Raw genomic sequence first — 15,771 nt, 5'->3', positions numbered from 1 at the left:
GAGAGAGAGAGAGAGAGAGAGAGAGAGAGAGAGAGAGAGAAGACGCGAACGAACGAACGTGTTCGGTCGATCGTTTCTCTCGGACGGCCTCGGCAGCTGCGGGATTCTTTATCGATAATTATAATGCGAGAGCATCGTGATTCTCGATATCGCGGAAACTGATTCCGAGCGGCCGCGATCGCGATACAACGAAATTCCGCAGCCGACAGATGAGAAGAGGGTGAAGATGGAGAGGAGGCTTTTATTTTTCGGAACGGTTCGAAGGAAAATTAAAATTTTCGATAATAGTGTGTGGAGGCTGCAATTTTATAAATGAAGGCACGAGCGTAAATTTTATATAAACTGCAGGATCGCTGCAGTCGCGCGAGATGTAATTCCTGTAAGAGGCGGATATTCGGGAATTTGGAGGCAATTTGGAGAGCAACGAAAGACGGAACTATGCACGCGACTCATTGGACCGCGATGATTATTATCGCGAACGGTCTTAATGACTTTTATTGAACGCGACTCGCGTACGGAGAGAGTCGGTACATCAGAGCTGACAATTATTGCGATGATAAAAAAAAAAAATAAAAAAAGCGAGACTCGAGCGAAGCGCTCCCTCCCTCCCCCTTCTCTCTTTTCTACCAAGAATCCGCGGTGGATTTACGAGCCAAGTCATTCGTTCGCCGCAACTCGCCGACCGTCGCGAATCGATGAAAACGTGCACCGCGGCGACGACGACGACAACGACGACGTCGATGTGGCGGCGTCGACGACGACGACGGATGATGATGATGGAAACACAAACTCGTCGCGCTCGAGGATCTCGGATGCCGCGCGCGAAAGGCTGCTGGAGAGGAATGGAGGAATCCGATGGAACGAAAGGCGGAGGAAGGCAGAAAGAGAGATAGCGAGAGATAAAGATTACCGGAGACGACGGCGAGAAAGAGAAAGGAACGGACGGAGAAGCGAGCGGAAAGAAGCCGCCGATAGAGCTTGTGCCGCCACTGCGAAGCTTAGGAGTCAAGTTCTAGTGCACGGCCGAAACGGGAGAGTCGACCGCTTCCCCTCTCTCGGCTATGCCCGCCCCACACCAAGCCAAGCCAGTCCAGTCGGGGGTCCGGGAGTGGAGGAGGCATCCGAGAAGTGGTGGGGGAAACTCGGGGAAGTAAACGGGGTAGGGAAGGTGGATGGACGGGGAGCCTTGCACGGCGCACTGTGCAATGTCGAGCGTGCGCGAGCCACACCGGAGGCCCTCCTCACTCTCTCTCTCTCTCTTTCTCTCTCGCATGGGGATTCTACCAGGTGTGACCGAAATTTGCGCCGTCAGAGCGAGAGCGTGCGGGTAATAGGGAATGCCGATATAAGGGGGGGAGGGGGGGGGGCGCGGGAGGGAGAGGGCCAGGTCGCGGGCAAACTCGCGGGCGCGAACGCGCAAGCGTGTGTACGTGCGTACGCGGAGGGCGCGAGGGGGGAGGGGAGGGCACGCGTGCGTGTGAGGGAACGTTCGATCGGAGTCGGAGAGATGTTTTTTCGCCCCCTTCCCACCCCCTCTCATCATCCTTCCCCAGGCGGCCGGTAGACGGCCTGGTGAACGACGACGCCGAACGTTGCGCGATTAGAGCATCGCGCGTGCGGATGCGTTCGCGAAAATTATTTCGGCGAACGGACTACGCTTTTATCGGGGACGTAAAGTCCGCGTAGCGGGAGCGGGAAGTTCGGGATGCGGTGTTAATTTTAGACTTCGTTGCGAATAGTCGGGCGATCGATGAAAATAGCCGACGAGAGATTCGCGTAATGAGATTCGGGTCGATGCGGATGAGTATCTCTCACGGATACGATGGTATTCGTCGGAAGTACTCCTTAACCCCTACCCGCCCGTTTCTACCCCAATAACGTAGATTAACTTTAATCTTAGTTTAACTCACTTTTTTATGTTTTTCTATTATAATTCTAAGAAAAGGATAAAGAGTAAGTTAAATTGAGATTAAAGTTAATCCACACAATTGATAGAAACGAATATAAAAACTTGGTTTTTCATTATTCGGTTAACTCGTGAGGCTTATATTCACCCTCACTTAACGTAATGATAATGTAAAAGTTGTGTTATTCAAGCTGTGATTAATCACTAAGCTGGTAGTTTCGTAGCGGTAACTTCACAAATTTTTCACTGCGAAATTGCATCGGTTTAGTGATTAATCGGATAGAAAAAAATCAGGTAAAGTCTAATCACAAGTTAATCGGCAAATGAAAAACCTAAGTTTGGTTATAGATTTCTTAACGATGCTTCTGAAATTTCCACGGGTATTTTCTTCAAAGAAACTACGCGATTAAGCTCGCAGGTTATGGTTATCTTCATGTCTTGACGCACCATTAAATGCCAACGTTTCGTAAACATTGCAGGTCACTTCATCAAGACGAGAAGTAACCTGATACAGTATCAAGTTGCTTCTCGTCTTGATCAAATGACCTGCAATATTCACGAAACATTGGCATTTAATGATATCTCAAGACATGGAGAGACCTCGTAAAACATAACACATCTTTCCCCTTTTGACGTACAAGAAATTTTTTAAACATATTCAGGAAGGTGGGATCGAATTAGACCCGATGCTCTGTTTTATTTTTTTCCAGCTGCCGAATTTATTACAAAATAAATAAAAAAAGAAATAACAACATAAAGCTTCTTCTACTTCAATTTCTTCCTATGTTTATTTATAAATTTAAAAAATGCAAAGTTTACTGAGGCGTCGCTTTTAGGAGACACACACAGTCGATACAAGTGTCGCTCTACCTTTTTATTATTCAATGCAAAAAAGAATAAGTTTGTGTCAACTGGGGTCACCTAAACGGAAAGTAGCCTAACCAAATTTAAATACCTGATGCTTGAATTGGAAATTGTAAAATTTCACACAAAAATATTGTTAGATATTAAGACCCGCCTTGACCGGAAATGGTCATCCTCACTTATTTTTGCCACGATAATTACAATAAAATAAAACTTCGACCGACACGGAGCTATATCGGGAGCTACTTCTGACCGTACCATTAGAGGATCGACAAGTACGAATCCGGAATGTCGAACTTTAATTTTGCGGCAGTCCCGTGCAATATTTAGATATGCGGCAACACGTTATTAGCGACGAATGTGTACATACATGCATACGGGTATCATTTGTACGCACGGCGAGACGTGATTACGATGGTGAATGTTAAAAAAAAAAAAAAAGACTTTTCAAGATCACTATGCCGGCCAGTTGCGAAACACACGCTGTTCCATTAGCGGATTATTCGGAAGCGGGATGCGGGCTCGTACGAGACGTCAGTATTGCGTATGCTACGTGGAATAATCCTACGTAAATGACACATTTATTTATGTATACATGGCTGTTCCATCTAATTCGGACTAATTTTCGCTGCAGAAATAAACCATAACCATAATATGTAACGCTCTTCTCTTCTCGCATTCCCTTCTCATACTACAAAAAAAGATGTATGTTAAAACCGATATACTAAATTTTAATAAATATTTGTTTAGATACTACTAACTAAACATTTACTTACAGTAAATAAATATTTACTTAAAAAAAAAATATTTGAAATCAAATTAATGATTCGTGTACTAACTACAATAAAATATATTTTACATCTAGTAAGTATTTATAGTACTATTCAAAATCTATTAAATTTTTTCGTTACTCTCATCCCCGTACTACAAAGGAAAAATTTATAAATAACCATTTCTTCTCGATAATACGTAACACGTCTGCTACAGAAACACGGCCATTCATACCAGCGTCCAGACCGAACGTAAATAATTCTTAGAAAAAAGCACTCACGCTCTCGAACATTCTCTTACGCTTCGTACCTTTACAAAGGCAAGTAGCAAATATCCTTTAACATGTAAATCCCGCTATCTTCGCTGGATCATTCATGTTTCTTTAAAATCCTCTGAACTTATATAATAGTATAACAATTTTATACCTTCACAAAGCGACGGGTCTCCCAACAATGCCATAGAGAAACCGCGTGCATATTTTTTTCTAGCCGTGTTTATGCAATCCGTCGGTTTCTTTACAATTCCGATATAAGTCCGGTTGTTTACGAAAAAAACGAACTCGACAAACATTGATAAGGAACTCGCTTTCGCGATTACTTCTATCTATGCTAGACTAATTTTGCACTCGGTCGAAAAGGGAGAAGCTACGCAGATGTGGACCGCGTCGCAGCGAGCAACCTGCGCCGCACCTGTTTCGATGCCGTCGATAGATTCGCCATAGCAACATCCTAGGCATGCCCGCTGTCCTCACGGCGAGAGAGAGAGAGAGCGAGAGAGAGAGAGAGAGAGAGAGAGAGAGAGTAGAGAGAGAGAGAGAGAGAGAGAGAGAGAGAGAGAGAGAGCTCGTTTTTGAGGAAGCCCCGAAGCTTCTGCAACGCGCCCGACAGAAACCTGTATTCGCGAGCAACGCGCGCCGGCCGACGAGTTATCTACGTTATTTGCATAAAAAATAGTTCGGCGAACCGCCGTGATACGCAAGAAATCGAGATAACCCGTGAGTGAGGCTCTCCGACAGCCTCGTACTCGAAACGAGCAAAAGGGAGCAGGCAACCGTGGGAATTTCGTGAATTAAAAATTCTCAACGTTGAGAAATTTTGAAAGCGTCGAAAAAGTCTTCAGGTCATCCATAATAGATAAACATCTACAACAAAAGGGATTCATTCTCCGATATTACATTTCTATGGAGAGAACAATTTTGCTCAAGTATCTAAAAATTTAGCTAGGTTGTGTTAGATATCATCTAAAGCAATAGTAATCTTATCCCTTTAGTTAAATAACATTTTGTTGTTTGTTAAAACGTGTTAAAATGTAAATCAATCAATTTCTGTATACTTAGTATCAAAGTAAACATTGTTCATATTAATATATGCAGCAACTAAATTTGAGTCCAATTCAATGCACTTTCTCGAGTTAAATTTAACTTCATTGAGTTAAATTAACGATACATTTTAAATAAAAGCAGTGGTGACCTGAGATGATTAAAAATCGATCCAATTGATGGATAATATAACATTATGAATTTAATAGTGTAGATACAGATCTGAACATTTAGACCCCCAAAATAATTATATGTACGAATTTCAAGCATAATGAGCAAAAAATCTCAACATTCTAGCTAGGAAGTTCACTAGACAATTATTTTGATAGTTAAATAAAATTATTTTCAGATCTGTATCTGGCTATAAATAATACTTTAGCATCGTCAGAGAGATATTGACCGAGCAAATAATCTCTCAACGCGAATCAGATAACAATATTCAGACAATAATAACCATATTCGTCGCAGATTTCCGAGATACGCTTCGTAAAAGCGTCGGTCGTATTGGTACGACAGGCAAGTGCATGTTGTGATACTGATCCGAAGGTATAGGCATGCTGGGCCGTGGAGGGTTGAGGAAGTTGGTCGGTTTTTGCATCGTCGATGGCAGGCCAGTCAGTGTGCCTTTGGCCCATATGCCGGCGAACCAGCCGACCAACCACACCACGACACATCTACTATACTCCGACCATCACACGCGAGGAAACACACACCCTGGCATTCAGCCGTCGTCGCCGCCACTACCACTACATCATCGGCGCGTTTGTTTGTGCACGTTCGTGTACGTGTAGCTCGCTTGCAAGTGATCGTCAAGGTTAGCCACCTACTCGCCGCTTGTGGGCCTCTGCACTCTCTGGTGCATGCGGAGCCGTCTTTCCAGCTTTAAAGTTTATTACGTGTTCGCGAAGGAGCATCGTCGGAGGCCTCGTCGCACATACTCGGTCGTCGTATGGCTTTATAAAGGCAGACTGTCGCGCGCGAGATTATATTTAACTCGTGTATACATTCAGTAGTTGTTGTTCCGCGTGCGTCGACCTTGTTTTTGCGAAATTCTGGGTCGCCATCTCTCCGCACCGCGGCGGTTCCCTTATCTGCGATACGCGGCATTACGCGCGACTCGTTATCGCCAGGAGAAATGTTAAGTAGCGAAGGTCAAACTGATCTTCGGTTTATCGTCGCCACTTAATTTAAGCATTGTTCTCCTCCGCATTTACCCCGTTCTGTTAAATTCCGCCTCTTCGAAATGAACATCTCGAAAGAGTTTTGAATTAATTTTGCATCATTGATTGATATTTCAAGCGATAATTTAAAAAGGACAAAGATATAATGTCAAGAAATGCAGAGAAAAACGTTCTTAAGAAATTCAGAACTTTTATAAATTCCTGCATGCAATGCATTGCATATATAATAGATACTTCAGTAATTTAATTTTCTGATTTATTTGTACATCTGAAGAGGGCTGAATCATACAGCTAAAACATGTGATGTTAATTTGTAGATTTGTTAAAGAAAAATTTATTTTTTTATTGTAGTATCTCAGTACTTTTATTTGAATATTTGATAAAGTGCTTCTATTTATCTGACTCTTACTAGTCCTTTTGTATTACATAACTGTTATTTTTAATTTTCTGATATAAATATGCAATAACAAGTTAGTGAATGTTAAAAATATATAAGTTTCGTAGAGTAGATTAAGTTAAAATGATTATATAGATGAAATATGGATTTACAAAAAATCAATACATATAAAGACAGTATTAAGAATTGCACGGAAAAATTCTTAAGAATTTCAGAATTCTTCAAGTCCCTACATGTTACACATTGCTCTTATAAAATATATACACAATAATTCTGCACTTTATTTTTCTAAATGCAACAAGTTAGTAAATATTAAAGACAAGTTTCATCTACTAAAGCAGATGTAATTCAGTTAAGATGATTACATAGATAAAATGTAGGCTTGTAAAAAATCAATAAATACAAAGACAGTATTAAGAATTGCCCAGAAAAATTCTTAGGAATTTCAGAATGCTTTAGCAGTCGTAAAACACATTGTATTTATATAAGATACTTCCGCAATGTAATTTTCTAAATGCAACAAGTTCGTGAACGTTTATAAATATAAGTTTTATTCATATAGAACAGATGCAATTAATAGACAGAACATAAACCAGTGGAAGATCGATAAATATATATACAAATGCAACAAGCTTAATATTCTCCCCGGCTCCTCTATAGGTATATATACCAACAAATGCAACAAGCTTAATATAATTCTCTCCTATGCATTTATCTCGATGCAGCGCGCGTAATTTTCGGTAGCATCGTGCAGGCCGATTGATGCACGGATCGTGAACTGCATACACGAGAAAATGCATGCCGGTCCCTGCGTCTTTTTTTTTTTTTTTTGCGAGCGCAGCAGTAGGACGAGAAAAGGTTAACTGGACTCGCCGATATTCCGTTTACATTCTTCGTCGGAACTGGTTTTCGCCGGGCGTCGTCGTCGTTGTCGTCTTCACGTCGCCGTCAATTCTATGTGGTCCCTAGAGAGTGAGATCGACCGAGAAACCGGCGCGAACAAAAGCGAAATCCGGGAATTCCGCATAACCGGACAATGGTCCGAGCGCACAAAACGCACTCTGAATACATCACGCGTTGCAGTTTCGTCTCCCTATGCACTCCGAAATTTGGATCGATATTCAAATGACAGCGTGCTTTCTTCCGATCGTCGTACAATGAATCGCGTGAGTATTAAATATCAGGTTGGTCTGGATCATCGAGTACTCGGGGTTTCAGTCTAAGCGTCGTGTTTCTTCCGATATATGTATATATATATATATATATATATACATGTATAGCTTATGCATTACGATACGTATTGAGTACCGTGTCTCGCTACAAAGTGCATAAACGAGTCTTCGCATCTCGACGCACCAGTGTTCAAGCCGTCCGGAAACTCGCTTTGCATTCAGAGAAAAACATAGAGGTAGCATTCAAAGAAAAATGTGGTGGTAGCACTTATAAAAGCAACAACTATGCAAGTGTTATATATAGAATTAATACACCTAATTGAATAAACTGTTTCATAATTATACAATAATTGTGGAACAATTTAATCAATTATATATGCATTAATTAGGACGTTTAATGAAATCCTGTAAAAAAAAATCCCTGAAAAATATAACAGTTTTTAAGTAGATACTTTTGCTCAAAATTCCAGGTAAGATTAGAAAGGTTTTTAACGCGACTTTTGAAACAATTTGAAATGCAAGCGACGCAAATTATATATTGAAAATTGATAGAAGATAGAGATTTCACGTGACTGTATCTATGATTTTCTATAATTAGAGCCACTATAATTAGTACGTATGAATGTACACAGATGTGCATGCCATAAGTATCTGCCAACTGTAATATTTTGGTTATCGAGAAAAAGTCAACAAAGCAATAGTATATTTTTCAGATAAAGACGGAATGTCAATTTAAAATAGTAAACTTCCGAAAGTTCCATTAAGATAGTTAAAATTCCATAAAAAATTCCTAATTTTCAAGGACAAAAAAAATCCCAGACAGTACATCTTAATTCTACAAACTTATTTTTGTAAAACTTGTATAATAGTCAAATTTCTAATTGTTATCGCTATGTATTATTAGAAAGGCACAATCAGTATAAGATTCTTTATACTAACGATTGTGGCAGATATCCCGATGCAGATTTTTCTTTCTCGCGTTTTCATCTCGAATAAATAATTCTCGAGTAAAGTTTTCCAGGCTTCACAAGTGAAGATACGAAGGAGAATGATAATTTAGCGGCATCCTGCATAAACGAAGTTCGTAATTCTCGGCGAGGAAGTTACGTGCCTCGCGAAAACTTGCAATAATGAACCGCGTAATGAACCGCGACAGCTGTTACCGATAGCGTGAACTCGCGAAGATCAACAGCCGAGCGGTCGCTTTCCAGCCCGAGAGATCGATGGATCGCTCCTACTTTTTATTCCGTAGATTTAGACTTCCTGCATTTATGTATTCCGCAACGTCGTTCGGCCGCGCCGTATGCTGTGGCCTGAAACACAAAAGCAGCAGCGACCGGAATCCCAAAACTACCGAAACGTTACTCGGGGCGACGAAGAGGACGATGACGATGACGGTCGACGAAGAGGACCGTCGAAGGAAAACAGAGGCGGGGAGAAAAAGGTGAGCCTCGAGAGCGCGTAGAAGACGGAAGACGAGCGCGCGAACGAAGCAGCTGTTTCGTCTGGTCTCGCCCATGTACAATGCAAAATTCGGCCTCTAATTCTAAAGCGGTTCGCCAATCAGCCGCGTCATTGTTCGCCCGTTGTGAAAGCTCGCGATTTTTTCGGGGGGCTAATCGTTCCCTGAATCCCTAATGAGCGACTTCGAGCGAGGAAAGAGAATACAAGAAAGGAATTCGCAGAGCGAGAACAACGCCGAAAGGGATATTCAAGAGCGAGCCTCGAACAGAGGATCGCTGCGCCGCGCGCTCCCAAATCCCTCGATGGCATTCGAGAGGCTCTCAACACAAGCGATCGTAATTATAGAAATGAATAATATATCGCACCGCATTACCGCCGCGCGAGTCATTAATTCGGACGGAATTCGCACACGTTAATCGGAGTTGGATGGAATCGGCTCGATTAATCTCCCAAGGAGAGCGTATACACGATCGCGGCTCTGTCAAGCACGTGACGTCTATATGCGTTTATCAGACGCACGATTCCGGGCGTCAGAAACAGTCACCTCGTATATACGCGAACGTATTCTCGAGAATTCACGTACAGCGTCGATCGTGTTAACGCGACCACGCACGACGCATGTAGCTGCCACGCTATAAATAATACCCATCCACAAGAATGGGGGGGGGGAGGCGGGAGACGGCGAGGGGGGAGAAGAGCGAGAAGAGAAAGGATGGTGTAGTGCTTGCGGGAGGAACGGAGAGAACGAGAACGAGAGAGGAGGAGGAAAGAGCAGTCAAGGACGTTGTATGTGACCACTGCATTGCGACGGTGGATTCTGTTGAGGATCTTGAGATTCCTCAACGGTGCTACGAACGCGAAACGGTGCGCGTGGTGTTGTCTTTATAGGTGATGTATAAATAGTACGTTCACCCGAATCGCGCTCTCCTCGCGACCGATCCGGAACGCGTTTATTTCGCGGTGAGGCGCCTCTCTTTATTCGCGGCTGAGAAATAATATATATATATATATCGTGTATATACATGGACTCTACCTCTCTTCTATATTCTCATATTTTGAAGTCCGGCTAACTTTCGCATTAATTCACGATTGCTTCGACGATTAAACTTACGGAAGCAAGAATGAGCGATATTTTGCTAAAGTAACATTTAGGTATCCCTTGAAAAAATTACTAAATTTTGATAAATATTTGTTTGAATAGTACTGATTGTAAATATTTTTACTCTAAATGTAAACATACCTATATTTATCCAGTTTAGATTCATTAATTTGATTTAAATATTATTTTTTTAATGGTAAATATTTATTTTCTGTAAGTAAATGAGTAGTTGGTACTATTTAAAAAAATATTTATTTAAATTTTCTTTTTCAGTGTAAATACACATCTGAAAATAATTTTGTTAGGCTATCAAAATAATTGGGAATCAAATTAATTGCTAGAATGATAAAACATTTTGCTTATCATTTGAGAGATTTCTACATTGGAAAAAGAGAATCTGATTGCATCAATTGCAGTTCTCGTTGAAAATGGGCAAATAAGAGTTTTCCGATTGAATCCATTAAAATTCTAACTGAGATAACCAGAATTTTGATTGATATAATTACAATCTTCTGATTCATTTATTTCCAACCAGAAATTTTTCTCTACGTAACGATTTTGATTGCAGTCCAACAAAATTATTTAGTAATGTGTATCTAATCTGTATTTAACGTAGCTAAATTTTTGATACTTCAGCAAAATCGTTCTTTCTACGTATAGGAAGGCAGGTGCACTCTCGTTCATAAATACCTTTGCATTTCATAGCTTTTACGGGCATACTCTAAATAATGAAACGTGCGAAATAAATTGAAAACACGCGTAATCTATGATACAGTACAGTCTATGATACAGTTTGGGTAAAACTGTATCTATGACCAATTTGGATAAAACGAATTGAAACGGTATCGAGAATATCGATTTCATCCAAATGAATGACTCGCTTTTAATTACGCAAACATACGACTGCATGTCGGGCGTAATTGTCATCATATGGAGTGTTATTCATTATCATACGAGGCGCGACGCACTTGGTGTTTTTTTAGACTAAAAATAGTCAAGTATAGTTATCTGCACAACTACGTGCATTTTCGTAGCTTACGCGTGTGTTGTAACATTGTATGAGGTTTAATCAAAATGCAAACGACGGTGTAATGAGGCCGAGATAAAGGCCGTCGCTCTATATTTGCTTGAACCTTTCTTTTTTGGAGGCGATAGCCGGAGAAAAATGCATAATTGTTGACGTTGCGAACGGCTGTTTTTGTGCACAGTAGTTCAAGGTAGTCCAATCGTGCAAAGAGAACGATTTTTTTATCGTCATAAATTAACAGTATCCTAACACAGAGAGAGAGAGAGAGAGAGAGAATTAATCTTGAAAAAAAACCATCCAAGTAACAATGATAATGATAAGGCCCGCTAGCACTCGCAGGAATTTCGCACCGGGATTCCTGTTTCTCGGATTCCCGGGACACCATTTTCTTAATCGCTGTTCAATAAAGCGCGTCCTCGTGGATATCGCGGGTTTTCCGGTCGAGCGAGAAAGACAACGCGCGCTTTCTCCTCTTCGTCTTATCTTCTCCTAGTAGTTTCCCGACGGGCCGTGAAATGAACCTTGGCCGAGTTAAGGATGATGGCCGTTTGTTAATGGATTCGGAGCGTGGGGGAATGTATATGTACGATCTCGAGGGAAAAGTTTTATATATCCCCGTTTCTCCCAACGGAAGTAATCTATCGTACCGAAGCGTGTAACGTCGTGATAAAAATCGCCAAATCTGTTTAACTTTAAGAAATCACTTCAACTTCAAGAATGTAACCGTAGAATGTATAAGAATTAAAACGAAGATATATGGATTTATCGTAGCAAAAGTAGGCGCTATAAAGTATTTTAAAACGAAAAGGTTTTCGCACGTTTTCTTTTTGCAAAACACGGTAAATCTTTATTAAGTCGACGATTAATCGTTGCACGTGGCTGGTACAATTATAAAGTTCTAGAGGTATCACGAAAGCATGTAAATTATCTTAAAAACATAGTTACTTACGTGACGAAGGAGTATAACATGTACGAGCGAAGTAAGATGCATGATAACCGATACAGATATCGTGGTACTCACCTGCAATAAAATCAAAGAAAACAAATGTTAGTTGCAAACTTTGCGATAAGTAAAAGCAACGTAGTCGTTTACGAGCATAATTCAAAGTATACGTATCGCTATTATAATTATAATACATATGACGGTGCATATAAAACTAAGAGGAATCTACGAGTAATCTAGAAGATTTATTTTTTATATATTTCAGTATATTTATTTTTATAATTAACTCTTCGCTGTAATTATTTTTCTTTACGATTGATATATAACGTAAAGCTAAAGAGATATTAAATATAAAACTCAATTTTCTAACATATATAATGAAAGAAGTCAAAGCGAGCAATTAAAAAGTATTAAATAGAAATAATAAATTTTAATATAAACTTTAATGATAAAAACGGCCAGAGAGACGTATAATAAATTTTATTTTTAAACGTTATAACCGTTTTAATTTACCGAATCTTCTTCAGCCAAAATAAATAAATTACAAAGAATAAAATACATAAATGAATAACAATAAAATCATCAAAATAAAAATATATACAAAATAGAGGAAACAATGGATAAAAATCACAAAAACCATATCCAAGCAAATGCGCATATAATAATAAAATAATTTTATAAAAAATTTTATTTTATAAAACATATAATAAAACCGTTTCTCAATTCACTGAATCTTTTTCAGCCAAAATAAACATTATTATGTTCGATGTAAAAAGTAATATAAAATAATTGTTGCGCGTAAAATCCTGAATTCAATAAGTAGGCTAGCCTTTAAAATTCATTCCATTTTTATAATTCATCTTATGATCCGTATATATATTTTCCAACTCTCCTCGACGAATCCGAAAGGGATGGTCCTTGCCCTGCTCTGCGTCACGCTTATCCGCGCACTTGACCCAATTTCGAGCACGCGCACAATTTCCTTTCCGCTCTTCACCCGGGCAAAAAAGCCACCCTCCCACACCTTCTCGCATCGGGGTTGCATTTCAGTTGAAAATTGCATCGCGCGGGAACGCCAACCTTGACATTCCCATCGCGCGATCGCTAAATGAAGCCTCGTCACGTAAAACCGCGATTGGCGTAAATGAGAAACGACGAAGCAATCCTTTCGACGAGCAGCCTGATAAAGTTCATCGCCTGTTAAATATATACGTGATGTTTTACTGCTAAGCAATGAGCTGCTATTATTACGTCGAAGCGATTGATTTTACCTTCGATTCGCCCCGGGCACTCCCCCAATTAGCAGACAAGCGTGAAATGCGCGATGCCTCGAGGCGATAAGTAAAGCGAGCATTTACATGGCGCGTATTCGATTAAATCGACAACCAGCGTATAACGAAGCCACCGCATCTGCAGAGATCGTGCATCGATCGCGTCGTACACGCTCTTAGCTCTGCGCGTGATTACATCACGGTTGGACCGAACTTTCAGGCATATCTTATTATCGAGCACTTTGAGGAACGATCAGATGGTCGTTCGTAATTCAATGAAGAATATTCGATGATTCTAGGACACTCTGCATATGATCTTTCGTTTCCGTTCTATTTTCGATGCAGCCTCATCTTGAAGTCCAATGCTTATCGCCATTCGTAAATCTGATACGCTGGACGTCTTCGAAATTAGATCATCTTGAAAGTCTTCGATCGCCTTTCGATACTATTTGTATAAAGACGCAAAATGTGTGTCACGATTTGTTTTTTTTTTTGTTGCACTATATACATATATTAGAACTTTCCTTTTAGTTTCCGCTAAATTTAAAACTTAGTAATTATTTTATTTTAAGGAAATGCATACTTTCCAAAATCTTTAGAGTGGAATCTAATTCCATAGTAAAGTCTCACTCTTGGAAATTGACAATTAATTGAATCATTCTTTTTTAATGCTGGCTTAAATATGTCTTTAGAATTGGATTCCACTCCAAAGATCTAAGAGAGTATACATTATTGTTAAATTCATAATTTTAAATTTGAATTATTTTCAAATAATTTCTATAGATCACTGCTTCTATTTAATCGTTAATTTATAACTAAAACAATTTAACTTTAGAAAACATTAAATTTGACTCAAATTTAGTTAATTATTTACTAAGTATATACGTTAATATGAACGGTATTGTATTTTGAAACTAACCACAAAAATAAATTGATTTATATCTTAACCCATATGTTAAAAATAACAAAATGTTGTTTAATTCAAGAGATTGGGTTGCCAGTGCTCTTTTGATTTCTACATATATATAACAGTGCAGTGTAGTTTCACTTAAATAAAAACAATTTGTAATCGATATTTATTTTCAAATACTTTCAACGAACCGTTAAATTCGCAATTGTCTAGTCTTTCTAGTTCTTACTTTTTCTAGATTTTCTCTAGAACTCATTGAAAGTGAGAGAAATGTTTTTATTAATATTACTACTGATAATACTGTATCATCCGGACAGCAATAAAAATGTGTTGATATATGTCGACGTAAACATTTTGCGGAGGCGGATGTAAATCACGGTGTGAGAGAGAAAAAAAGAAGAAGAAAAGAGAAAGACATAAAAAGGGGAGAAAGAGGGAGAATGAATCGGGCCAATGATGTCAAAGAAGACCTGTTGGATTGGATGAGAGAATATAGGTCGCACGGCCGCCTATCCGATCAGGATTTGCAAAGCGACACGCTCGTTCTTTATGCATCCCGCATCGCTGAAATTTTTCCGCTCCGGAAACGTCTGGATGACGAAATGCACCTGCGTGCGCCCGTTGCAGCCGCGTTGCATCTCGGAAGACAACGCCATAAATAGAACGTGGAGGTTACTGGTGGATAAATTACAAAGCGGCGATTCTGCGACGCTTCGCAATTCTTGACGCGACTTTTTGTGAAAAGTAAAATGCAGTACTATTCGTATGGGCGCCACTTAAGAAAATACATCTTCACAAAAACGGAAGACTTTCCCTTGTACACGTGACGACATACAAATTAGAAAATTAATACTTTATCGTTATAAATTAAAAGTTGAAAACGTTGGTAAATAAACATAACGTTTAGTTGAAATATAAGACATTAATTTGCCGGCAATAAATAAAACAAGACAAACGATCTCTGTTGGATCATTATCAATGTTTATAAAAATAACGGTAAGTTACAAAGAGAAAATTATGTAGAAATATATAAAAATTATACTTCGCGCTTTATCGTAGTATTATTATTATTATTAACGCTGTTAATAATTTCGCTCAGTTTTTAGTAAATATTGTAATTAGAATGTTAGAATCCATAACGTTTTCATAGGAATTAGAGTTGTGCTGTGTACAATCATACCATTATATCACTTTAATTAATTTAGTAGCAGCTAAATTAAGTGAAAAATAAATATCTTATAAATGTATTATATATCTCGATGTAAAATATATTAAAAGTCGTCTATTTTTAGATAATGCGAGAAATGAAAATAAAGTCTTTTTTCTTCGATGATCAGAAACAATATAAAATTGATATTCAAAGCAAGAAGGTTAATGTGGTAAAATAGAAAGAAAGGAGAACGCGCGTAAGGAGGGTAAAATAAATAGAAGGAAGAAGAGGTGGGAAA

The 15,771-nt window shown here is 39.3% G+C and overlaps 1 protein-coding gene across 1 annotated transcript in view; it reads right to left on the bottom strand.

Annotated features, from left to right (window-relative positions):
* The window catches only part of usp (retinoid X receptor ultraspiracle), a 98,553-nt gene that overhangs the window by 64,685 nt on the left and 18,097 nt on the right, over nt 1–15,771 (bottom strand). The gene's annotated exons all lie outside the window — the stretch shown is intronic.

Source organism: Cyphomyrmex costatus, unplaced genomic scaffold, assembly GCF_001594065.2.
Source record: "Cyphomyrmex costatus isolate MS0001 unplaced genomic scaffold, Ccosl1.0 scaffold102, whole genome shotgun sequence".
Classification (NCBI taxonomy): Eukaryota; Metazoa; Arthropoda; class Insecta; order Hymenoptera; family Formicidae; genus Cyphomyrmex; species Cyphomyrmex costatus.
This window is presented reverse-complemented; position numbering and strand designations above follow the sequence as displayed.